General features: G+C 50.6%; 1 protein-coding gene across 4 annotated transcripts in view; it reads right to left on the reverse strand.

The window, feature by feature from the left end:
• ZHX2 (zinc fingers and homeoboxes 2) overlaps positions 1-26127 on the reverse strand; it is a 178849-nt gene that overhangs the window by 99284 nt on the left and 53438 nt on the right. For 2 of the 4 annotated variants that reach the window (XM_069599968.1, XM_069599969.1), the window contains exon 2: positions 10670-10808. The exons of the other annotated variants lie outside the window; for them this stretch is intronic. The gene's annotated coding sequence lies outside the window, so the exon portion shown is untranslated. The remainder of the gene's footprint in view (positions 1-10669; positions 10809-26127) is intronic. 4 annotated transcript variants of the gene reach the window in all.

Below are 26127 nucleotides of genomic sequence, written 5' to 3' on the forward strand. Positions count from 1 at the left end.
CACTCCATGGGGTCGCAAAGAGTTGGACATGACTTAGCGACTGAACAACAACAAACCATTATTAAATGTTGAACATATTAAATATCTGATGAGCAATCATTTATTGAGATATCCACATATTGAGTAATCACATATCCTGATTCTGTGCTAGGTAGTAGACAGACATAAATAAGATCCAATCCTTACCCTCAGGAAAGCCACAGTATAAAAAAGGAGAAAGATACATAATAGCCTGAAGGTGAGGAAGCACAATGTATGTATATAGAGGTGCTATAGGTGGGAGCAGCTAATGGATGCCCTCATTTGTCTCAGGACAAAGGCCACACTTCTCACCCCAGGGCCTCTGACCCTGCGAGGTCTGGCCAACGCTCATCACTCCGCCTTCCCCTTGCCCCACTGTGTTATGGGCTCCCAATGACCAAGCTTTTTGAACCCCCTGGATTCCATGCAACCATGTGGCTACCTTATCTTAGACCCTCTCTAGTCAATGCTCTGTCCTCCCACTTCCCCGAATTAACTCTGAATCACCCTGCAGGACCCAGGAAGGGAATGCATACAGAGCACTTAGAATCATGTAGGCGCTAGATACAGTATGCACGTACACAGAATAGTATGTTAGCTACTATTATTACTGGTGTTAGTTATTATTATCCCCAACTGACTAGGTGTTTCTACCTGGGCACAGAGGTGTGGAGTGCGGCTTGGCTGGAGCTGCAAACAGTGAATTCTTCTTGGAGCTGGGGAGTCTCAATGAATCAGTTCCATTTTCCCATTTAGCCTTTTCTTTTTTCCCCCACTTTTTTTGGACATACATGTAGGATCCAGTGCCCTGGCCAGGGATCAAACCCACGGCCCCCTGCAATGGAGGCACAGGACCATGAATGAAGTCCCCCCCAACCTTGAACTTCACACGGGGGCATCAAACACTTGATCCTTCTTAACCAGTGTGGGGGGAAGGGCACTGGTCTCGAAAATGACACATCTGAGTCTGGTCTTGGTTCTCTCACACACTTGTGTTGTGATCTGATGCCGAGTCCTGCCCTCCCCGGGACCTTAATTTCCTCACCAGCCGAGTAGAGCTCTAAACAGAACCTGCCTCCTTTCTGCACAGGGGATTCAGTGCCGTGAAATGACGCTCGCGTTGTGAGCAGCAGCATAAATGAAGGAAAAGGCTTTTCACTGCCCTTCAAGCTCTTCCTGTGTACACATTTCCAGTCTTTCTGGCTCAGCACACCCAGGAAATGGTCAAAGGCACAAAATCCCAACGAGGAAAAATCTGCCCATAGGATTTTCCCTGCAGGTCCCTCCTATCCCCTCCTGGCCTAGTTTAAACCCATCAGATGGCTGGACAACGGCAGGGGAAAAAGAGGAACAGTGCTTTAACCATTCGGAGAAGAAGAAAAACACCCAGGGTTACTCCCTCTCTCGCAGTTTATTCCAGTCCATTTTTTCACTCGGCAAACATTTAGCAGATGAGTAACAAATTCCGGGTCTAGTAAACAGGTCATGATGTCCTAGGGTGATGGCCTCATATTGAGGAGAGGATGAAGAACCCATGGAGGACTGTATTTGGGATCAGCAGGTTTGGGATGGGGCTACTGTGGACTGAGCACAAGAGAGGAAGGTCAAGTTCAAAGAAGGTGGCAAGTTACAGGCCACTTCTGTGCAGCCATGATTCTGCAAGCCAGCAGTGCAGTCTTCAGTTGCCTGTCTTTGCACCAGGAAATGTTCCACTTTGGAAACAAACAACACCTTTAATTCATAAGAGCGATCAGTGAAGGACAAGTGCAAAAGTCACCACTTCCTGAGTGCTTGCTCTGAGCTGGGCACTGAGGGGGTCTTCCAAGGCTTCTTCTCTGTCTTCATCACAGCAGCTCTGAGGAGCAAGTACTCAATACCCACTCTGCAGACAACAAGTCTGAATCTTAGGTGATCACACGTATCACCCTGAGAGGAAACATCCAGTGACAGGTTTGAACTCAGGCCTGATTGAACGGTCTTTCTGTTCCCCACCACTCCCTAGGTTGCCCCTTAAACTCTGACTCCATGGCTGGAGCTGCTGGCAAACTGGGCCATCTCTTCCACCAACACCAACCTACGCTTCCACGAAGACCTTATGTCCGCACTCGAGACTATAGAGGAGGCTGAGTTCACAACCTCCCCAGGGCGTGCAGGCGCAACTTGAAGCATCGAACATGGACAAGAACACTGAACGCTACTCTAGAATTGGTCTGTGTTTGTTTCCAAATATTTCCCCTGAAAATTGTCAAACACCATCAACACTCCAAGAAGATGTGCCCATCACCGGGCAGGGCAGTGTTTAATTTGCTCACTGCTGTCTCTTCATTCCTTCAGCAATCTTTTTAAAACTATTTGTTTATTTATTTGGCTGCACCAAGTCTTGGTTGCAGCACCTGAGATCTATCTTTGTGGTACATGGGCTCCAGAGCACATGGGCTTAGTTGCTCCCTGACCTGTGGGATCTTAGTTCCCTGACCAGGGATCAAACCCAAGTCCCCTGCATTGCGAGGCAGATTCTTAACCACTGGACCACCAGGGAAGTCTCCCTCCAACAGCTCTCTATGGGGCACTGGTTTCAGGCCAGCACTGGGGAGATAAAGTGAGCCCTACCCTTGCAGGACTTCCCAGGTGGTGCTAGTGGTAAAGAATCTGCCTGGCAATGTAGGAGACTTAAGAGTCTTGGGTTTGATCCCTGGGTCGGGAAGATCCCCTGGAGAAGGAAATGGCAACCCACTCCAGTATTCTTGCTTGGAGAATCCCACGGACCAAGGAGCCTGGTGGGCCACAGTCCATGGTGTTGCAGAGTCAGACATGACTGAAGCGACTGCATGCACCCTTGCAGCTGGGCTGGAGAAGAGACTCCAATGACGCGACGGGGAGGCACATGCAATTGTGGCAAGATCTCCAGGGAGGCAGATGGAGGGCCTGGGGGAGGGCAGCTGGATCTGAGAGGCAAGCGGCAGCAAACCTGGCCAAGAGAGGAAGGAAGAATCCAGAAAGCTAGAGGGAGCGTGTGCAGGGCCGAGGCAGGAGGAGCAGCACTGGTCACCCAGCAGTGGAAGCAGGCCAGAGAAAGAACGGGAGCCAGCTCCTCCAGGGACTCGCCGGCCTTTAGGAAGCTGGGTCTTTATACCTGTCAGTGATGGGAAGTCACCAGAAGAGCTGGATTCCCAGGGTCTGCAGTTCTCAGCACATGGTGGCCAGCAACGGTCTTTGCTGAACGGATGGTGGAATCCTGTTTGCCCCTGGCCCCCTCAGGTCCTCTGGCAATGTGAGAAGCACCGCCTGGGACTCTGCCATCTTTACAAAGAGCAACCACAGGGCAATCTGATTTGTGTAGGGAAGAATTCTCCCTGGGCACCTGGCCTGAGCCGCCTTCTGTTAGGCCTCGGAGAACTATGGCTCCGGCGTGGCTGTCAGCAGATGTGTGCGGATGAATACACCTTTGATTACAGCTCATGTTTCCGAGGGAAAGACACGGCTCCCTGGAGACTGGGAGTCTATGAAAATGAGCCCGTGCAAAAGAGATGTAAGTGAGCTGGAAACGCAAGCCCTTTGGGCGGGCGCTGGTTTCTTTCTTCAAAGTAAACAACAGCAGACAGGACCAGCCTGGATGAAAAGCAGGTTCTTCGTCGTCCCTAATGTGTGTGTGTGTGTGTTGTGTGCAGGTTCTTTGTCATCCCTAATGTGTGTGTGTGTGTGTACAGGCTCCTCGTCATCCCTAATGTGTGTGTGTGTCCGTGCTCAGTCGTGTCAACTGTGTGTGTGTGTGTGTGTGTGTGTGTGTGCGTGCCGAGAGGACCAGCCTGGACGAAAGGCAGGTTCTTCATCATCCCTAACGTGTGTATGTGTGCGTGCTCAGTCATATCAAGTGTGTGTGTGTGTGTGTGTGTGTGTGTGCGCGCGCACGCGCGCAGGTTTTTCATCATCCCTAACGTGTGTGTGTGCCTGCTCCGTCATGTAAACTGTGTGTGTGTGTGTGTGTGTGTGTGTGCGCGTGCCGAGAGGACCAGCCTGGACGAAAGGCAGGTTCTTCGTCATCCCTAATGTGTGTGTGTGTCCGTGCTCAGTCGTGTCAACTGTGTGTGTGTGTGTGTGTGCGCGCGCGTGCAGGTTCTTCATCATCCCTAACGTGTGTGTGTGCCTGCTCAGCCATGTAAACTGTGTGTGTGTGTGCGCGCGTGCCGAGAGGACCAGCCTGGACGAAAGGCAGGTTCTTCGTCATCCCTAATGTGTGTGTGTGTCCGTGCTCAGTCGTGTCAACTGTGTGTGTGTGTGTGTGTGTGTGTGTGCGCGCGCGTGCAGGTTTTTCATCATCCCTAACGTGTGTGTGTGCCTGCTCCGTCATGTAAACTGTGTGCGCGCGCGTGCGTGTGTGCGCGTGCACACTCCATCATGTCCGGAGGTGGGTAAAGGGACTGGTTTGTGAGAAAGTGGTACCTGCTTAGGATATGCGCCTGTTATCGCTGAGAATGGGTGTGCTTGCTTCCCTCCTTCCTGGGGACACTCAGCCTTGGGGACACTGGTTTAACCCAAATTTCTTCACCACAGGGAGACTCACAGACGGAGTTTATTTATTTTTCTTTTTTGGGGGCGATTCCTCCTCATACTGAATTCTGGAAACTGCTTCAAGGCAGCAGCCGGTGCAACTGTAGAACTCGCTGTTTGTCTCCCTTCTCCCAGCTAACATAATCCTGTGTTGTCTCTTGTGTGATATCTGAAAACTGCTCTATCACTTACTTTGTTTGGCGTTAGGCAGAAGGGTAACAAACCTTGTTTAGAATATGGTTTCCACCACTTAAGAGCTTTGTGTCCATAGACAAATTATTTTCTCTTCTCTGAGCCTTAGTTTTGCCATCCACAAAATGGGCTAAGATGGGCCTTAGATAGCATTCTAAAAGTAGGCTGCTGCGGTTTGAGCCCAAGCATGTCTGAACACAACTATTCCATTTTCCCCACGCTGTCTCTTGAACTTGGGACATGTACCCCCATCCCAGCTCCGATTACCTGGCACATAACCGGTGCTTAGTAAATGCTGCTTCTGCCTCCCTTCTTTCACATATCTATTTTTCCACTATGCTGAGTATAAATTGGGGTAGCCAGGAGGTGCTTTATAAACCCAAGCTATATTGGGTACTCCAATGTGCACTTCAGCGGCGGAAAATACAGAAGGAAAAAGGCAGCTAGCTGTGTTCTCTTTCCCTTGACTCTTGTTTTGAACCCTTTATTAAATATCTTAAGTATTATTTGCCTTCAGGGTCAAAACACAGTTTCCAGAGATGTCCACTTCGCACTCATAAATGAATTCTCACTAAAGTCTCTTTCTAAAATTTTTAAATATGTGTGTGAGACAGCATAAATGTACTGACTCACAGCTGGAAAAACTCTCTCTCCCCAACACATTCCAAATTTGTCGAGTCACATGAACTGAGTAAGAGCACTTCGTGTGGCTGCTAGCCCTGAGCAGGCGAGCAGTTACGCCAGCGAAGGCTCGTCTCTCCCTTCCCTGCCCCCTGCTCCGAGCCAGCGTATCCAGGCACTCCACAGATGGCAATGAATGCCAGACACAGCTTCAGTGAATGCAAGGATTGGAAAGGACCTGGCAACTACCTAAAGCCGAACTCGAATTCTGCAAGACGGTGTAATATTAAAAAAAGGAAAAAAAAATCAAAGAAAAATTTACATATCAGACTGTCAGAAAATCTAACAACTTCGCTTACTGAATCAGGTAGGTAGGTCTCTGCTGGGCATGACATCAAGCACTTGACAAGCATGACTCATTTAACCTTCACAGCCAGCCTGTGAGGTGGGGAGGTAATGATGATCCTCGCTCTACACGTCAGGACAGTGAGGCACGAGTGTTAGAAACTTGTCCAGGGTCCCGCTGTGTGTCGGTGGAGCTGATTCTACCCAGTGCAGCTATAGAACACAGGCTCTTACACATCCAACCGTTCATTCTGGAAGGAAAGACTCTTTCTGCTACACAGAAGGAAGGAAACTCCATTTATTCCACAACTATCCACCCAACACTAGAATCCAAACCCAGATGTCAAAGAGGGGGCTGCTGATGAGCATGGGCAAAACGGGGCAATTTGGTGACTGTGTCCAGTGAGTTTGTAATTGTGTACGGGAGCTACGATGTTTGCACAAACAATTACAACACTAGTAAGTAAAAAAATGGGGCTTTCTTGGTGGCTCAGTGGTAGAGTCCACCTGCCAGTGCAGGACACGTCAGTTTGATCCCTGGATCAGGAAGATTCCCCTAGAGGAGGAAATGGCAACCCACTCTAGTATTCTTGCCTGGGAAACGCTATGGACAGTGGAGCCTGGCCAGCTACAGTCCATGGGGTCGCAGAGTCGGACACGACTTAGCGACTAAACAACAATAACAAAAGTAAAAATGGCACCTGCAGAATTATCAAGTGGGATGCCTGGGGGAGGCTGGGTAAGGTGATGACTCTGGCTGGGGAGATCTGGAAGGCTTCCTGGTGGAGGCGCTATCTGAACTGGATTGAAGGATGTGTAGGATTCAGACAGGAGGTGGCTGGAGGAGGTCCCGCCTGCTTATCCCAGTGAGTACACACAGATGGCTATGCCCCGGGAGTTCTTCCTTTGGTTTAGACTTGGGACCCACCCACCCCAGGAATGGCAGAGCCTCCATGTCTGCAGATGAGGAGCACGGGTAGAGGAGAGGAAGGGTAAGAGCGGCCAGGAAGCAGATCAGGAAGGGGCTGTAGGACACTGGAACACGGGGTGTGGTGGGGGAAGGGAGCATATCCGGCCAAGCTCCAAATGGGCTTCCTCAGAGCAGGCTCCTTGCTCCATGGCCTCAGTGTCTCTCATCCATGTGCTGAGTCGCTTCGGTCATGTCCAACACTGTGCAACTCTATGGACTGTAGACAGCTCCTCTGTCTGTGGGATTCTCCAGGCAAGAATACTGGAGTGGGTTGCCAGGCCCTCCTCCAGAGGATCCTCCCAACCCAGGGATCGACCTCGTGTTTCATTAAGTCTCCTGCATTGCAGGCGGGTTCTTTACCACTAGGGCTACCTGGGAAGCCCCCACTGCTATCTATAGGGAGGAAGACAAAGGAACTGCCTGAGCGGAACCTTGGAGAGCTCCCAATTTATCCCATCTGTTTGCAGGTGAGAGGACCCAGGGCCAGAGAGGGGCTGGGCTTGTGGAAGTCCATGGATTTGGATCCAAGTTTATGGGGCGACAATGCAGAAGTCCCAGTTGGGCTGCTCTTCCCACATCCACACCCCGAGGGGCATGCCACCTCTCAGAAGTCCGGGAAACTCCAGACACGCTGTGGGAGGGGAGACGGAGGACCCCAAACGCGCCTCAGCTGGGTCCACAGGCATCAGGCTCTGACACCCCCGGTGGCCACGTAAAGTTCGGCCCCGGTGCTGACAGTGCAGCTGGGCCGGCTCCCCAGCGGGTCTCCTGGCTTGGCCCGGCCCCCCCCCCCCCCCCCAGCACCTGTCCTCAGCAGACCTCTCCTCCACACTCAGGAAGCTTCCAGGAAACCGTGACCAGTTCCCCTCGGCCCTGGTTCCCCCGACAGGCTGTACATCTGGTTGTGACTCATAGCGCTGGATTTCCGCCCGGGGCCCTGCATCTTGAGTGGGGCGCCCAGTCTCCAGAACGAGCAGCCTGCCCACCCGGCCGTGGCAATGGGGGCTGCTGCCTCATCAGCTCACGCCGAGCTCATCCATGGGGCGCCTTGGGCTCATCCATGGGGCGCTTGGGCTCCTGGCCTGACACTGCTCTCTAACTGGGCTCAGACCTGAGCAATCTCTGAGGGTCCCTCAGATTCCAGGCTCTTCAACCGAACTCCCCTCTCCCTGCAGGGATGCTCGCTGGCCCCTAACCCCAGCCGCAACGCCAAATCTTCCTCCTCCCCTGTCCTGCTGCCCCCAGCACTCCAGTCAAGGCTCTGCTCCCCTTTGACAGCTGGTTCAGCTCCGCCCTGCTCCAGGGCTGGAGGGCTGGGCCGAGGTCCTGTGTCCCCGCAGGGTGGTGGCCTCCGAGGGTGGGGTCGCGTTCCTTGTGACAGCTGCTTGTGCGGGCACCCAGTGTGCCCACTTTCAGGCCTTCACAACTGCCGCTTCCCCACCCGGAAGACTCTGCCCCAAGTCTTTGGCCTCAGCTTCTTGTCCAATTCACCTCCCCAGTGAGGGCTTTCCTCCCATCCTGCCCTCTGCCTGTTTTATTTCTTCACAGCTCATGTCCCATTCACCAACGACTGACTTGCTTGCTACCTGATCACACATTTCCTTGTTTACCATCTGGCTCTTTGAGGAAGAATGAGAAGAAGGCATCACTCTGTCCTGCTCGCCACCAGATACCCCACACCCAGCTCAGAGCCCAATACCCGGAGGATGCACTCAGTAACTGTTCCTCCAGTGGGGTCCCCAGTGATGCTGGGCCTGGTGGACAGGCCTGGATCTGACTTCACCCCCACACAAGCCCTGTGTGGTCAGTATCACTGTCCTCCTTTCATAATAAGGTGTGCGAGGCTCAGAGAAGTTGGGTAGAGGGTCTGAGGTCACTCGGCCAGCAAGTGGAGCTAGGTATCAAACTTGAATTTGCCTGACAGGAAAGTCCGTGATTTTGACCAATGGACTCTGCTGTTTGCCTTCGGTGTTTTCCGAATCCCCACAGTGAGGACACAGGAAAGACCTGTGGATTGAATGATCTGCACGCCATGTGATATGGACTGAATGTGCGTCCTCCACACCCTGAATTTATATGCATGCGTGCTGAGTCGCTTCGGTCGTATCCAACTCTTTGTGACCCCATGGACTGTAGCCCACCAGGCTCCTCTGTCCATGGGATTTTCCAGGCAAGGATACTGGAGTGGGCTGCCATTTCCTAGTGCAGGGGATCTTCTTGACCCAGGGATTAAACCCATGTCTCTTACGGCTACTGGATTGGCAGGCCGTCTCTTTACTACTTGGGAAGCCATGTTGGAGCCCTAACCCCAGTGTGACTGTGTTTGGAAATGGGACTTCTAACGGTGGTTAAATGAGGTCATAACAATGGGGGCCTGATCCCATATAATTAGTGTTCTTAGAGACACCAGAGAGCTTGCTCTCTCCGAGTACAAAAACCGAGCAGAGGCCATGTGAGGATGCAGCTAGAAGGTGGCCGCCTACAAGGAAGAGAGTCATCACCAGAAACGGAAAGGAATGGAACCTTGCTCTTGGCCTTCCAGCCTCCAGAAACGGGAAGAAAATAAATTTCTGATGTTTAAGCCACCCATTTTATGGCATTTTGTTACAACAGCTCAAGCAGACGAATACAGCTTTTTTTTTAATGGAAGCCAAATTGCCAGGTCTAGGAAGGTAAGTCCTCCTTGTCTCCTCTCTTCCTTTCTCCCTCCTTCATTTACGCACCGACATTGGAGTGAAGCACTAGAATCCCCGAGGAGCTCCCAGGAGCCTCAAACTGGCGGCCCATGGTTGGAACACCAGCCGCAGAGCTGTTTTGTTGGGCTGGCACGTATTTTTTAAAAACCACAAGGAAATCAGAAAGCTCTTAGTCTGGTCTTTGCGCAAGCACACTGCTCCTTGCTGTAACTGTCCCTCTCTCTGAGGCTGGGGTTTGGTGCCAGGGACAGCAGGTGAGCTAAGCAGCAAAGACACATGGTTCAGGGTGCCCTGGGGCAGAGTGACACTGGGCAGGGAGAAGGGCGTGGGGGACGGTGAGTCACTGGAGGCTTCAGGGAGCAGGTGGCTTTGGCCTGGTCCCTGGAGGGTGGACAGGAAGTCACCAGTCAGAAGAGGAAGGATGGTGCATTCCAAGGAAGGCAGTGGAGAGGCTAGGTGCAGGGCAAGGGCATGGCCTGAGTAGTGTGGTTGTGCGTGGCTGAGCGTGAAGGTGAAGGGGCTAGGACATGGACTGGAGGGATAAGTGCCTCGGGCTCAGGGGCCCCTGACACCACCCCAAGAAGTCTGAGCACTGTCCTCTATCCAGGAGTCACAACCAGGAGTCCCGGCAGGCTTTAACCAGGAGGGGTCACCAGACAAGCTGAGTTAACACAGGCGGATGCTGGGTTAACCACTTCCTCACTGTGTGATTACATGCATGGGTCGCCCTGGAGCCATGTGGCCTCAGGCTCCTCATCTGTAAAACGGGGGTCACAGTGCTATGCATCTCAAAGGGGTGCTGTGGGGACTATGTGCATCCTCAGGCACTCAGTCATGTCCAGCCCTTTGCGACCCACTGGACTGTAGCCTGCCAGGTTCCTCTGTCAATGGGATTCCCCAGGCAAGAACACTGGAGTGGGTAGCCGTGCCCTCCTCCAGGGGATCTTCCCAACCCAGGGACTGAACCTGCATCCCCTGTTTCTCCTGCATTACAGGCAGATTCTTTACCCACTGTGCCACCTAGGTTAACTGGGGTTAATAAGTGTACTTATTCCCAAGATTGGTTTGGGGAACTTAATGAGTTAATAAGTATAAAGCACTTGGAATGTCCCTAGCACCTGGTGAGACTCAGGGAGTAAGAGTTACTATTAAAACTGCTTAAGGACACAGGTTATCTCAGTGGTAGAGTTGAGAATGCATCTCTGCACCGCCCCACACTGAAATATTTGATTCTTATCAACACATCACGTTTACTCAAGGCGGAAAACGGACTGACCTGTTTTTGGAATAAAGGGCACATTCATGCAGCCTGAGTGCTCCATTTCCAGAACATTCCAGGCCACCGAAGGCTGACAGTAAAAACTCAATGGAGCAACAGGGCCTCTCGGACATGCTTCTTTCCCCCTCATGTTGTACTGTCAAGGGAGGCAGTAAAAAAAGCTCTCACAATTTGAAAAATTGAACAGGAAGGAGACCCAGATAATTTCGGAGCAATCTGCGTAGGCGTGCTGCGCTTGGCTACTGTCGCCCTGGTGCACCCCCATCGCACGCTTCCATTTCCAAAGGTCTGTCACTACAGTCTTTCGTTTCTGCCTCCTGACAGATGGTGATTCGGAAAGTGGGTTCCGGCAAAAGACTAGTTGGTTCAGATCTTTTTGCTACCCATCTTGAGTTCAGCAGTCCAGGGACATTTATTTATTCTTGCACCCGACAAAATGAGGAGGGGACCACATCAACGCCAGTGGCTGTTGGGAGAGCTGGCACACACACACAAAACCAGAGCCCTGCGCGTAATCACTCCCTCATCCAGAAAGTGCTTCTCACGAGCTTAACAGCTACTCGGGGCTGAGGACTCGACAGCCATCAGAACCCAGCGTCTCCTTCCAGGAGTGTGACGGGGGAGGGTGGACGATGCGACAGGCAAGTAAACAGCCAGGGCCAGGGAGCCAGATGTACTTTGGGGAAAAAAAAAAACAGAAGATGGTGGAGATTCGAGAGGTTCTGGCTGAGCTATGACCCTGAAGTGGCCAGGCAAGGCCTCCATGACAGCGTGTCTTCTAAGCAGAACCCGAACGACACGAGGGAGATCTTTCCCACAAAGATAATGGGGGAAAGTGTTCTAGACTAAGAAGCAGCAAGGGCAAATGTGTGTGCGTTGCTCAAGGCTGGTGGCAGAGGGAAAGGTGATGTACCTGGGATTACCATAAGGACTTTGGCTTTTGCTCTGAGATGGGGCAACCAGTGTAGGGTTTGGGGTAGCAACCTGACAATCTGACCTGCGTTTTTAAGAAGTCTGTAGTTTTTGAGGAGAGGAGACAGTCAGGGTTTTGTGCATGAAGTGACCGGAGGGCTGCAGCTGAAAGGGGCTGAGAGGACAGCCAACAGCAACTGCAATGACCCACGTGAGAGCTGATGGGGCTTGAACCGGGAGACGGGGATGGAGGTGGCAGGGAGCAGTACCACGGGGCTGACTATGACCCCAGAGGTGGCATTCATGGCCACCAAAATGGGAACAGTGCCCCATGGAGGGGTGTGATGTGGTGATCCTGGGAGACGGCAGTCATACTGGGGATATATTTTGAAGGCAGAATAGACAGGACTTATTAGGTGTAATGAAGTGGGAGAGAGGAAGAGGAAACCAAGATTATTTAAACAGAGGTATCCATTTTTGGAGAGGTTGAAGAATGAGAGTCAAGAGTTAGTTTTAGATGTGTTCAGTTTGGAAAGCCTCTTCACAAACGTTAGGGATGGTAGTGGAGATGGTGGTGATGGTGGTGATGATGGTGGTGGAGATGGTGGTGGTGGTGGTGATGGTGGTGATGGTGGTGGTGGTGGTGATTATGAAATGATGACTTGGTGTGGATTATGACACAAGCAAACACTGAAGGTTTGCTGTGTGGTGGGCATAGCGCAAAGAACATGAGATGCATGAATCTGTGTAATCTCCATTGTCACCCTCATTTAATAAACCAGTGTAGTGGGTTGAACTGTGTCCCTCTCCCCCAGTGATATGTCTATGTCCTAGTCCCCAGGACCTGTGAATGTAACCTTATTTGAAAAGAGTCTTCGTGGGTGCAACTAAGTAAAGGCTCTCAAGATGAGATCATTTTGGCTTCTCCAGATGGCCCTAAATTCATCAGCAAGGGGCCTCATAAGAAACACCTGGAGAAGAACCCACCTCTGGAAGGTGACGGTGAAGGCAGAGGCGGAGCTGGGAGTGATACAGACACAAGGTACACCAACAACTTCTAGAGGCTGGAAGAAGCAAGGAAGGACTCTCTCCTAGAGCCTCCAGAGGGAGCAGGGCCCTGCTGACTCTGGATTTTGGACTTCTGGCCTCCAGAACTGAGAGGTTCGAGCTTTGTTAAGTCACCCAGTTTGTGGTCCTCTGTTATAGCAATCACAGGAAACTAAAACAACAAGGAAAGTCCAGCACAGAGAGATGAAGTCACTTGCTCAAAGGCACGCAGGAAAAGAGCCGCAGAGCCAGGAATGTTTGCCTTCAGAGCCACTCACTCAGTAGGTGGGTGCTGTTCACCCTGTGTCTCCAACGAGGAACTGGAGGTCAGAGCCACAAGGCCATGCCAGGAACAGAGCTGGTGGAAGGCAGGACCAGGCTTCCTTGGGCTTCTAGCAGGGAGGCCGGACACCTTTCCCTGCTCTCGATCCCCACCTCTCCACTTTGAAAAACCCAGAAAGGCCCTTGTCCAGACCGTCTAGTGCCTCTCGGCCGCCACCACGTGGAATCCAGGGCTCTGCTGGGAATGCCACCCAATCTGGTGATTCCAGTCTCCAGCTGCTCTGGGTCCAGGAACAAGTGGCCCCAGAGAGACCCTGGTGGGGTGGCGGCCTCGGTACATAGATTTCAGCGCCACCAAGGTTCACATCAGTCACTTAGCAACAGCGTACCGTCTGGATTTCAAAACCACCTCCTCTTTCCGTGATACTGACCCTGAAAACCTCTTGGCTCCCCTCCCACCGGGGACACAGGGACTGAAGAGGGAGGCGAGCTGGGGCAGGCCACACCCGCTGCGCTTGAACCTCTGCCCGCAGCTGAAATCAGCCCTGGAAGCAGAAGCAGAAAGGGTCCATTTTCTCTCCCTCCGATGCCCGGGAAAACATTTTACCGGAAAAAACCCAAATACTGGGGATCCAGGGAAGATGATATTCTTCCCCACCTCCCCCGACCCCTATGCCTTGTCAAAGCTTCACCATTCGCAGAGATGGACAGAGGGACTTGCGACAATTAGGGCCTGTGAAGGGGCCCAGGCGTCTTCCCACAGAGAAGTGTGTGTTCAGAGCCCTTAATGAGCAGAGGGCAGTTCATGTCGGGGGTGGACTGGGAATCGGGGCTGGTGGTGGGGGTGTTCTGTTTATGAAGAATACAATCATTACGTCCAGGTCAGTGGAGGGAACCACTGGGCTGAAACAAATTTGACGGCCTGGGAGGGAGGAACATTATGGCTGCTTCAAAAACAGGACTGTCTCCCTGGCCCGCCGACTGGCCCAGCAGACCCCCGCTCTCTCCCCCAAGGTGCACAGATACACAAACAAGACAAGCACAACACACGTTGACTCTCAGAAGCACACCTGGGTGACCAGGTTCCACTCACGCACACATTTACTGGTTTGTTCCTCTCTGAGGGCAAACTGAAAACACTCCTGAAAGCTCCCAGAACTGACCTGCGCAAAGCGAAGCACTGTCTCAACAAGGTCCCCACCGCAGAGCCTGCAGAGCCATCTCCACAGCGCCCAGGACAAGTGCGGAAACCTCCTCTGGAGCTGTCTTCAGAGGAAGGACAGGATGCGAAGTGTAAAAGTGGGCACACGACTGCAGAATTGCCCCCAATTCTGACCACCCCTCCCCCACAACTGTATTTCTAAAGGGTGACACAGTCCACATTCCAGAGACGTGAGCCCTGGAGCCACCTGCAAAGGGCAGAGATTTGACGACTTGGAGAAGAACAGTGTGGTGTGCAGGGATATTCTCGAATGTTCTTGGGGGTCTCAGAGGCTTTGGGTCTGGGTGCCGCCTCTGGAGTAAGGAGTAAACTTCCCATCAGGATGACTTGGATGAATACACCATCCTTCTGCACAGGCAAGTCCTGGGGATGGTTATTTCACTATTTTCTACAAGGCAGCTGCACAACACCATGCCATCTGCTCTGGCCCTGGCCTGGCACATGGGAGCTGGAGAATCACAAGGTACAAGGTGGGGCTTCTGTCCCCATCGACATGATGGCAGAGGCAAGACTCACACCTGGGATGGGTGAGGTGGGGCCCAGGAGGGCTTCGATGCAGAACTCCATTGGAAAAGGGTGCCATGAGGGCGGGGCTCAGGGAAGGAGGTGGAGGTGGGGTCTGAACTCTACTTTAAACAATGGGGCGCATCGGAAGGGAGCGCCCAAGCAGGAGGCAGGGAGGCGGGGACAGGCCAGAGCAGTCCTGGGTGGCATGTTCAACCCGCCTCACTTGGGAGGGACACTTGCAAGGCGAAGGTGTGGAAACTGCGAAGAGGGGGGTGTGTGCATGCATGCTAAGTCACTTCGGTCGTGTCTGACTCTGTGTGACCCTATGGACAGTAGCTCCCCAGGCTCCTCTGTCCATGGGATTCTCCAGGCGAGAACACTGGAGTGGGTTGCCATGCCCTCCTCCAGGGGATCTTCCAGACCCAGGGATCCCTCGTCTCCTATGCCTCTTGCATTGGCGGATGGGTTCTTTACCACTAGTGCCACCTGGGAAGCCCAAAGAGGGGGATGGGGGAGGGGAATTCCATGGGGGTCCAGGCCCAGCAGGAGCCTGGATCCCCTAGAAAATGACTTTGGAACATGGGTTCCTTATGAGAATGGCATCCAGAAATATCGCAAATCCTACACAACTTTCCTGGTGGGCTACAGCCATGGGGTCCACAAAGAGCTGGACATGATGGAGCGACTAACACTTTGAACTTTTTTTGAACTACACAACTCAGGGTTGATTCCACTGCTGTGTGTACGGTGCAGTTTCATTGTGCCTCTGTCTATCTAGAAACTAACCATGTAACAACAACAGCTGCTGTTTACAGGCCAAACCCATTCCAAGGACCTCAATTCTTATTAGAAGAATTAGAGATGCCATTTTTCAAAACGTATTTTTTGATGTCGACCATTCTTAAAGTTTTCATTGGATTTGTTACAAGATCATTTCTGCTGTTTATGTTCTGGTTTTCTGGCTGCAAGGCAGGTGCGATCTTAGCTCCCTGGCCAGGGACTGAACTTGCACCCCCCAAACTGGAAGGTGAAGTCTTCACCCCTGGACAGCCAGAGAAGTCTCAGCAATGCCATTGTTATCACACTTTTAATGCCCGTGGCTACTATATTCCTTGGCCTCCCAAACAGAGCTTAACCTGCCACTTAGCTCACCTGATTGTCTCCAGGCTAAACTCAAAGACTGTATATAAAAGAGGACACTCTACCAAAGCTCATCATTGTTGTCAATGTTATTATTAATACCATTTTACTAGGCTTCATCTACCTCATGGTAAAGGTTATTTAAGGCCTGAATACAACATTAAAAAAAAAAACAAAACAAGCATCGCTTTCCAACATTAGCAGAGGAAAGATCCTGTGGAGACTGGCAAAAGAAAAAGCTACCAAAGCCTGAAACACGAGAAGGTAGGACATCGGGGCTTTTTGTTTGTTTCTTGTACGGGGGCCCAGAGTTCTCAGAAGGGGTCATTAATGGCTCCCTGGTTCCTTGGCGGCAGAAGGAACGCAGTGCCTGGCCAGCGGTGGCATTCTTTGCAGACAGGCTACCCTGGGCTGGACCTGAGTGCACCCAGCTCACAGAAAGCATTTATTCAGTGCCCAGAAGCAGGAGAATATAGCCTGTCCTCTGCCATAAGAAGGCCCAGTGACTGGAAGGAGATACCCTCCTTCCAAAAATAAATCCAAGGAAAGCCTCCCCTCGCCTCCACAGAAACCTGTTCCTCTGCAGACATCCCCACCATCAACCACTCACTGACCCGCCAGGAAGCTGGCGCCATGCCTGGTTCTCCCTCTCCATCAACATCCACCGTCAACCCACCCTAAGACCACCTTGTGACCACCACATCGCCAACCACCCTCTTCTCTTTCATCTCCATGTGAAAGTCACTCAGCCATGTCCGACTCTTAGTGACCTCATGGACTATAAAGTCCATGGAATTCTCCAGGAATACTGGAGTGGGTAGCCATTCTCTTCTCCAGGGGATCATCCCAGTCCAGGGATCGAACCCAGGTCTCCTGCATTGCAGGTGGATTCTTTACCAGCTGAGCCACCAGGGAAGCCCAAGAATTCTGGAGTGGGTAGCCTATCCCTTCTCCAGAGGATCTTTCTGACCCAGGAATAGAACTGGGGTCTGCTGCATTGCAGAAGGATTCTTTACCAGCTGAGCCACCAGGGAAGCTTATCTCCATAAGCGCTATACAATTTCTTTTTTTAAAAAACAGCCCCTGCTGTCACCAGGATGAAAGGAACAACTTAATTAAAAAAATTTGGGGGGGCTGTGCTGGGTCTTTATTGCTGCAGGCAGCCTTCCTCTAGTTGCGGGGGTTGGGGGCTACTCTCTAGCTGTGGTGCCAAGGGCTTCTCACTGCGGTGGCTTCTCCTGTCGCTGAGAATAGGCTTCAGAGTGCTTGAAATTCAGTAGTTGTGGCTCAGGGGCTTAGTTGCTCCGCGGCATGTGGAATCTTCCCAAAGCAGGGGTTGAATCTGTGTTCTCTGCACTGGCAGGTGGATTCTTCACCACTGGACCACCAGGAAGTCTATCATTTCTTGCCTGAACTTCCAAAGCCACCTCCTACGTGGCCTTCTTGGCTCCACTTTGGCTCTTTCCCCTCTCTACCAAGAGATCTTCTAAAACTGTAGATAAGATTGTAGTACTTTCCTGCTTAAGCCTTTTAAGGCTTCCTGCTGAACTGGGGAATAATTTAGATTTCTTTACCAAGTCCTGCAAGGCCCAGTGTGATGTGGCTCCTGCCTGTCTTTCCTGCGGCATCAACCTGAGACTCTCTTTTCTCTTCTGTGAAATGGACAGAATCATACTTGCCTTTCAGGCTGGTTGTGAGACCACTGGGATGAGAAACAGCTAAAACTAATGTGTAAACCAGAAAATGCATCATGAAGAAAGCTGAGCGCCGAAGAATTGATGCTTTTGAACTGTGGTGTTGGAGAAGACTCCTCCTTTGGACTGCAAGGAGATCCAACCAGTCCATTCTGAAGGAGACCAGTCCTGGGTGTTCTTTGGAAGGAATGATGCTGAAGCTGAAACTCCAGTACTTTGGCCACCTCATGCGAAGAGTTGACTCATTGGAAAAGACTCTGATGCTGGGAGGGATTGGGGGCAGGAGGAGAAGGGGATGACAGAGGATGAGATGGCTGGATGGCATCACCGACTCGATGGGCGTGAATTTGAGTGAACTCTGGGAGTTAGTGATGGACAGGGAGGCCTGGTGTGCTGCAATTTATGGGGTCGCAAAGAGTCGGACACGACGAGCAACTGAACTGAACTGAACTGAAGATCCCCTGGAGAGGGAACTAGCAACCCACGCCAGTATTCTTGCCTGGAGAATCCCATGGACAGAGGAGTCTGGTGGGCCACTGTCCATGGGGCTGCAGAGAATCAGACGTAACTGAGACACTGAACACAGACGCAGGCACACCACATAACCTCTGTTCCATTATAATTGGGCTTTTGTGTTTTTACTCTTGTTTTCATGATTTCCAGTTCATTGCTATCTTTCAGTGTTTGCAAGTTTACATCCTTTTCAGATATAAGGGTATCTATATGCACAAGGCAGTGCTGAAAACTCCCATGCCGGTGTCTCAGGATTCCCAAGATAACAACCCAGCTATGCTGCGCTTAAAACCGGGACCATATTTGTTCTGCCCTGGGCAGAAAAATTAGAATTTTTACTGAGCAGTCAGATTGCTAGAGGCCTAGAGAGAGATCTCATTTAAATGATAAACCAGGTCATTCTCTTACGAAAACGATGCAAGAACATGATCTTCAATGTCTAACACTTTCAGTAGCAGCAGATAACGTTTCTTAAGCTCATACCCTGTGCCATGCTGGATTAAGCACTTTTTGAAAAACATTTTTTTTTTTTTGTGGGCCATTTTTAAAGTCTTTATTGAATTTGTTACAACATTGCTTCTGTTCTCATGTTTTGTTTTTTCCACCCCAAGGCACCTGAGATCTTAACTCCCTGATCAGGGATCAAACCTGCACCCCCTGCATTGGAAGACGAAGTTTTAATCACTGGAAGACCCTAAGCACTTTTATTGCTTTACCTTTATCAATCCTTAAAAGAATAGTAAGGGATGTTACAATTGTCCTGATGGGGAAGCTAAAGCTCAGAGAGGTTCAGTAACTTACCCAAGGTCACACTGCTAGTGAGAAATAGAGTTCTACTCCTCTATTTTAATAGCCCCTGTTCTTTTGTTTTACCCTATGTGTGTTGGGGGCAGGAGAACCAGGAATGTGTCTGTCTGTGAAAGGAGTATACAGATAATAGGGAAATGGGGTGTAAGGCAAATACAAGGCCACCAAGCTCCATGGATGCAAGGGAGTTTGGGCAATAGATTCTTCTTAATGTCAAGCTTCACTCCTTCATGTCTTCCATTCTGTTTTGCAAAATTAGACAATGTTCAACATGTTTCTCCATAATCAGTGAAGAAGAGTGTAATTCTTTTCTTGTAAAGAACAGTCACTGCCTTTTTGCTATTTATACCAAGAAATATATGTGCATGGATGTGACTGTGTGTGAGAGAGACAGACAGACAGAGAGATGGAAATAGAAACAAACTGAGTATTTAGTCTTGAAGTGTTCAGTTTTAGCAGCTGGCAAGGGTGCTCTGACCAGAGAGATTCACAGAGAAGCTTTCCTTCCCCTTCACTTGGCACTTCACTCATTTGCAAAACAATCACTCAGAAGGAGAGAGCAACCAAGACCCCCAGGACAAAACTCCCCTTTACTGTAGTCAGGTCAGCTTTTCTGCCCTGGCAGGTGACCTCCTCTCTCTGGGCCTCAGGTTTCTCAGGAAAACACCTGGATTCCTGGGATTCCACCCAGCTCTCAGACTGGAGGGAAGATTTTAGATCCAGGATCTCTTCTGCTCTCACCACCTCCCCGAGGAGATGGGTAGGTCAGTCTGGTCATGGGAGGCTGGGGGAAGGTGGCATGGTTAAGTGGCAATTCCTGGACTAGAGCTATTGACTTTCAAGGCCAATTCTAACATGGGTGGACTCCACCAAGCGGCTTTCAAGGGTGCAGACCGAGTTTGGGCAGGTACTATGCACATCTATCTATCCTCTTAAAACAGAAAGCGTTAACACTTTGAAGCCACTGTGTGGAATCCCTGGCCATCCCAAGGGATCCATGTCTGAAGGCATTTCCTTCTTTCCTTTCCTCTCTCCCTCAATCCCTCTCCTTCTTTCCTCCTTCTTTCCTTTCTTCTCTTTGCAGAGAGAAGAGAACAGTTAGAAGAAGTAGGACATGCTGAAGGAAAGGCGCTGCCTTAGAAAACTTGCGATCCCTGCCAGATACAACTGAAATAAAACCCAAACCAAAACAACACACATACACAAGCATCATGATCTGTGTGTGTGTGTGTGTGTGTGTTTGTCTATGTTGATGAGTAGTAAGAATAAAGAGCTAAGTATGGATAAAACCCTCCTGGCCACCTGTATTTTCCAGTTGCTCTGTGTTTTACATGTTTTCACAAACCAATGAGCTTCTTATTCAACAACAGGCCAATTTTCACATCCTAGAGGGAAAACGGCTCCCCTGCTAAGACATACCAGCTGGGACAGCTGAAGTTACGACTAGAACTCAGCCTTCTCTACTGCTCCCTGCTGAATGCTCCCTGCGATCCCAAGGCCCTTACAGGCAAACAGAACATCAGCCAGGCTAGACCCCACACAAAACCCCAGCAGGCTGGAATGTAGCAGCACAGGAGACATGGGTTCGATCGCTGGGTAGGGAAGATCCCCTGGAGAAGAAAACGACAACCCACTCCAGTATTCTTGCCTGGAAAATTCCATGGAGAGAGGAACCTGACAGGCTACAGTTCATGGGTTGCAAAGAGTCAGACACAACTGAGCAACTAAACAACAACCAGGCTCACCCAAGGGGCTCAGGCTGCTAGAGCTACAAGGACCCCCACTTACATGAGGGGCCCCTTCAAAGTGGGCAAAACCAGCAGATGAGCAGCAGGCAGGCTGTCCCGAGGGTGTAAGCCAAGGGCCACCACCAGCAGGGGACAGTTTGTGGGGAACTAATGAAAGCCTCCTCCCACCAAATATCCCACCCTCAGCCTGCGTGGTGACCTCTCTCTGAACCGGGTTGGACATTCTCCTGATACTCCTGCCAGAGATGGCAAAGAGAGGCCGTGTGGGGTAAAGAACAGCCCAAGCTTTCCTCCAGAAAGTGCTGGTGGCACTTGTAGATACTTTGGCTACCTGATGCTAAGAGCCAACTCACTCGAAAAGATCCTGATGCTGGGGAAAATTGAGGGCAGGAAGAGAAGATGACAGACGATGAGATGGTTGGATGGCATCACCGACTCGATGGACATGGGTTTGAGCAAACTCCAAGAGATGGTGAAAGACAGGGAAGCCGGGCGTGCTGCAGTCCATGGGGTCGCAAAGAGTCGGACACGACTGAGCCACTGATCACCAACAATAAACTAGATGATCACCGCATCGCGCCGCAGTCTTTGGGTCTGTAAACCCGAAGTCTTTGGGTCTGTATAACAATGAGACACTGAGCGTAGACATCTAGACCAGGGCCTGGCACGTAGCGCATGTCAGAGTAAACGGTAGCTGTTATTATAATTATTCAGTAATTTCGAAGGTCTCTGTTAAAAGTTCATGTGCTGACAGGACCGCTCCACCCAGCCATCGCCCACAAGTTAAGATACCGTTGCTGCTTTGCCTGGGGAATGAGCTAGGGCAGTGGTTCTCCAGGTGTGGTCCCTGCATCACCTGGGAATTTGTTTGAAGAGTGCATCTGTGGGCCCCACCTCTGAACTGCTGAATTAGAATTTCTGAGGGTGCAGCTCAGTCATTTCATAACCCACTCCTACCCAGCCCCAAGGGACTGATGCCTGCCAAAGTTGGAGGGCTGCTGAGCTCACCCAATGATTGCCAAGACTGGCTGATGAGCAGAATTTCCTGGGAGTTTTCAGAGGAGAAATGCAGGTTCCTGGGCCCATCTCCCCGGGACTCAGAGCCATCAGGTTTTGGGATGCTGCCTGGGAGTCAGCATTTTAACAGGCTCCCCCGGTGATCCCACTGGGCTAGAGGCCGGGTTGGTTGGAGAGAGGGACACACGGAGGCTGGAAGGGACCCAGGGGTGGGGGTGCCTGGGAGGGGGCTGGGAGTGCGGGTCTAGTAGACTGGGGCCGCTGAGAGATGAGAAAGTGCTGAAGACCGAAGTTCTCAATCGTATTTCTATAGATTTGTGAGATGGAATCTCCTACTATCGTTTCATTTTCCATCCAGGGAAACAGCCCCAAACAGAAGGGACTATTACAAGTGCAGGTAGCTCATGCTTGGAGATGCAGGAACTTAAGCCAGGGGTCTCCCTGCCGAAGTCTTTTCCACTGAGCCCCTCAAGCTCATGCTCACATACTGGCTTCCTCTCAGTGTCTCACCTTCTCCGCCAAGCACTGAATCCATGCTCATTCCCCCAGTGCTGACCGTGAGGGTGAGATCTGGGGAGGAGGTCAAGTCAGAGCTCAGACCTGAATGCAAAATCCAGGCTCAGTAGATGAGCCACCAAATCGCCCTCTCAAAGCCTCTCAAAGCCTCAGTTTCCACATCTGTAAAATGAGGATAAAATCCAACATCACAAAGCTGCTGAGCAGGTCAAATAAAGTGACTCAGGTGAAGGTGCTTTCCAGGCCGTCCATCACCCCACAGGCACAAGAACTAGAGAAGGGGCAGGGCTCAGTACATCTCCTGCCTAGAGGCACTTACCATCTAGCCAGGGCAGAAAGAACTCAAAGCAACCAGAGAGCAAGCAAGCCATGGGCTCCCCGCTGCGTGCAAGGTCACGTCTCAGTGCCTCTGCTCAGGAATACCGTCCCCCAATACCCTACAGGTGCAAGGATCCCCACTGATTCGGCTTACAGTCTGGGCCCCGTGAGCTGCCATGAAGGCAGGAAGTGCAGTTCATTCAGCTTTGTGGTCTCAGAGGGTCTGACATCTCAAAGGTGTGTTCAGGAAGTGGCTGATGCAGGTAGGGAGGCTTCCGGTCAGAGGGCTTTCCCAGGGCCTTTTCAGGGGTGCACCTGCCTCACAGAGTTCCTTTAACACCCCACCCTGGGGTAAGCATAGCGGGAACGAGGGCTTCAAACCAGCCAACTCCTGGCCCTGCTACCCGCCCCGAGTGTCCCCATCACTGACCCCAGCATCTGAGACGCTCAGGTGGGGCTGGAGGTTCCGGCACAGTCAGGAGGGGAGGAACGTGAAACAGGAAGCATTAGCTCCACTGAAATCTCCTGAATAAAGGAAAGCGACTAAGCAAGCAGCCGGCACGCAGGAGACACTCGGCGATTCCAACGAGGATTCCTGAGAATCTGGTCATTTGTTTCACCTGTTTCTCCCTCCTTTCCTAGGCTGGAGGATCTCAGGAGGTGTCCACAAGGACAGAGCTCTGCGGAGTGACGAGCTCTAGAGAGCTGCATGGGAGATTTCTCCCGCTGCCCCTAGGAGCTGTGTGACCTTGACTGAGTACGTCAGTTCTCAGGACCTTGAAAATGGGTACCAGGTGACTAGGAGCTAATGAATTGCTCTCCCCTGGAAGATAAAGCAAATAACACAGCAGGTGGGGACACTGTCCCTAGTGCAGCCAAGCAAAACAAGTTCAACGCTGACTCTGGTCCTGGCTGTGGTTCTTTCACAGAAAACGGATAATAATGACAACGGTGCTGAGGGTGACAACTCATCTTTACTGAGTATATACTGGACACCAGGAACCAGAAAAGCACTTTTCACTCATTATGTGATTCAATCCTCACAATGATCCTAAGGGCAGATACTATCATTATTCCCATTTTGCAGCTGGAAAAACTGAGGCTCAGAGAAGTTTACACCCGGGATGAGAGTCTGGTGAGTAGGGGAGTGGGGAAAGCAGGATTTGAAGCCAGGCTGTCAAGATTCCAGAGCTCATCTGCTTTCCTACTGGAATCTTCTGAACCTGGAAGTCTGTATTCCACAGCTGGGAAAGATGGGAGAAGATGTAGAAAGGCAATGAAAATAATAATTTTCCAGACTCAGGACTCAGTCTAGTAAAAAAGATCACAGCTGGAGCAGTCAAAAATTCAGTCTGCTAAATTATTTTCAGTACAGGAAACGCACCTCAGCGGCTTGGTTTAAACAGGCAGAGTGGGTGCCCTGGAGGCAGCCCAGGCCTCCAAGTTGGACACCTCGATCCTAAGCCACTGGCCTCCATGCAGCAGCCTACTTAGCTGGGGTGAGGCAGCTGCCTTCTTCCATTTTCTTATCCATCAGGCATGCTGGGATATTCCTGCCTTCGCCACCTCTTAGGTGGAATCCAGATAACGGGTCATATCCATGTCCACCTTCCCACATGCCCAATTTTAAAAGATTTTGTCTCTCATACATTAATTAGTTTCTCCACTAACAAAGCAGTGAAGCATTTGTGCAACTGCCGGAATTTCTGATCCAAACAAAGCAGCCATTGTTATCCGCTTCCAGCCTAGAGCAAAAACGAAAACACCGCCCCCTCTTTCCCCCCAAATGATATTTTTAGGCAGCCAGTGCCACCATATCCTGGGTCGTGTACAGCTTCCACCGGTTTCTGGAATACTGACTCCCGTCACGTGGACTTTTAGGAAAACACTGGCCTAAACAATTTCTGAGGTCTCTTCCAACACCAAGTTCAACAACGCTGTCTGGCTGTGTACTTGGCTAATTGCGAATGTGTAGTCTTCGCTCTCATTTTGTTTGCTTAGTCCTAGAAATGCAGAACCGGGGAGGACCCTTGGACTCTGAAGGAGGTCATCTGAGGATACAGATTGGGCAGGCCTCTGCCACTTCACACCGAGGGTGGAAAACACAGGGAACTCCTTGGGCCCCAGAGGCTGTACCAGCTAAAAACTATAAACATGCTCAAGAAGGGTTTAGATGGACTCACCGAGGAGGAGGGAACGACGGGTGAGGGGTAGGTTTTGTCCTAACCCCTGTGGATTTCTGGTTCCTGTTAGCAATACAATGTTACAAGGCGGTTCCACTGACAGCATAGCTGATGTTCTCATGGGAGGAGATAAAAAAGGAAGGAAAAGAAACAAAGGAAAAAAGAAACGAGGGTATATGATACTTTCCTGCTGTGGCATTTAACTTCTATGACCAGGGGAAAAAAAGGTGTACTATAGGAAATTAAGAAATAAAAGAGGAAACATAATCTCTGATTCCAGAACTACCTTGACATTTTGCTGTATTTCCATCTGTGTGTATGTTTTTTAAAAAATAAAAACTATGTACAGTATGTATCCTGCATTTTTTTCATTTAACATTTAGAAAAATCACTTTACTTAACAGACTTATTGTATGCCTTAGGGATTTCTACTACTTATTTATTTAATGATTAATTTACTTAATCGCTGAATTCTTTTATCATTCACCTCTTGTTGAACATTGTTTTTCTTTTCCAATTTTTTTACTGTATAAATAACGCTGGGATAGACATGCCTGGGGACTTCTTTTCGGAGAAAACAATAAATCTCAAAATCTCAGAGTGCACCATTTCATGTTTCTGTTACACAGACAGAGGGCAGGTGAGGGACAGCCTGGTGAGGACTCCTTCCCAGTGAGCTGAGCCCTGCATCTTGCTACAATAGAATTTTGAAGGCTCAGGCCAGCAAGGTCTTCCCCAGGAAGACCCTGTAACAGGGTCTCAGTACAGGGTCTCAGAAAGTGAAAGCGCAAGTTGCTCCGTCGTGTCTGACTCTTTTGAGACCCCATGGACAGTAACCTCGGTCCGTGAAATTCTCCAGGCAAGGATACTGGAGTGGATAGCCATTCCCTCCCTTCTCTAGGGGATCTTCCTGACCCAGGGATCAAACCCGGATCTCCCACAGTACAGGCAGATCTTTCACTGTCTGAGCCATTGAAGACTCCTGCACTGGTCCCTGTAAAACGCAGCACTTTGGGAGAAAAACAGACTCAGAGCCACAATAAGGACCTACTGTGTAACACAGGGAACTCTACTCAGTACTCTGTAACACCCTGTACGGGAAAAGAATCTAAAAGAGAGTGGATATATGTACACGTATAACAGATTCACTTTGCTGTACACTTGAAACAAAAACAACATTGTAAATCAATTATACCCCTGTAACAATTAAAAAATAAAAATTATATACAATTTTTTTTTTTTTAAGAGACTCACAGTCACTGGGCTGCAGCTCCCCAGGACGTGGCCCTTATTAGAAATGCAAATCTCAGCTGACAAACCGCCAACACCCAGCTCATCAGCCCCACCCCCACCCCCACTGCCTGCCCCAGTCGGGCGGCCTCTATCTTCCATTTTTACCTGAAGAAGCTGAAAGGGAGCTGGCTGGGCTGTGGATGAGTCATCGGAGAAGGAAAGGGTCTGCCTGAAATGGAATCGTCTCCTCAGGGTTTTAATTTTACCCAATAAGAGGAAGTCCGTTTCTTTTTTCCCAGTCTTAACTCTACTAAAA

This window comes from Ovis canadensis, chromosome 9 (assembly GCF_042477335.2).
Source record: "Ovis canadensis isolate MfBH-ARS-UI-01 breed Bighorn chromosome 9, ARS-UI_OviCan_v2, whole genome shotgun sequence".
Taxonomy (NCBI): Eukaryota; Metazoa; Chordata; class Mammalia; order Artiodactyla; family Bovidae; genus Ovis; species Ovis canadensis.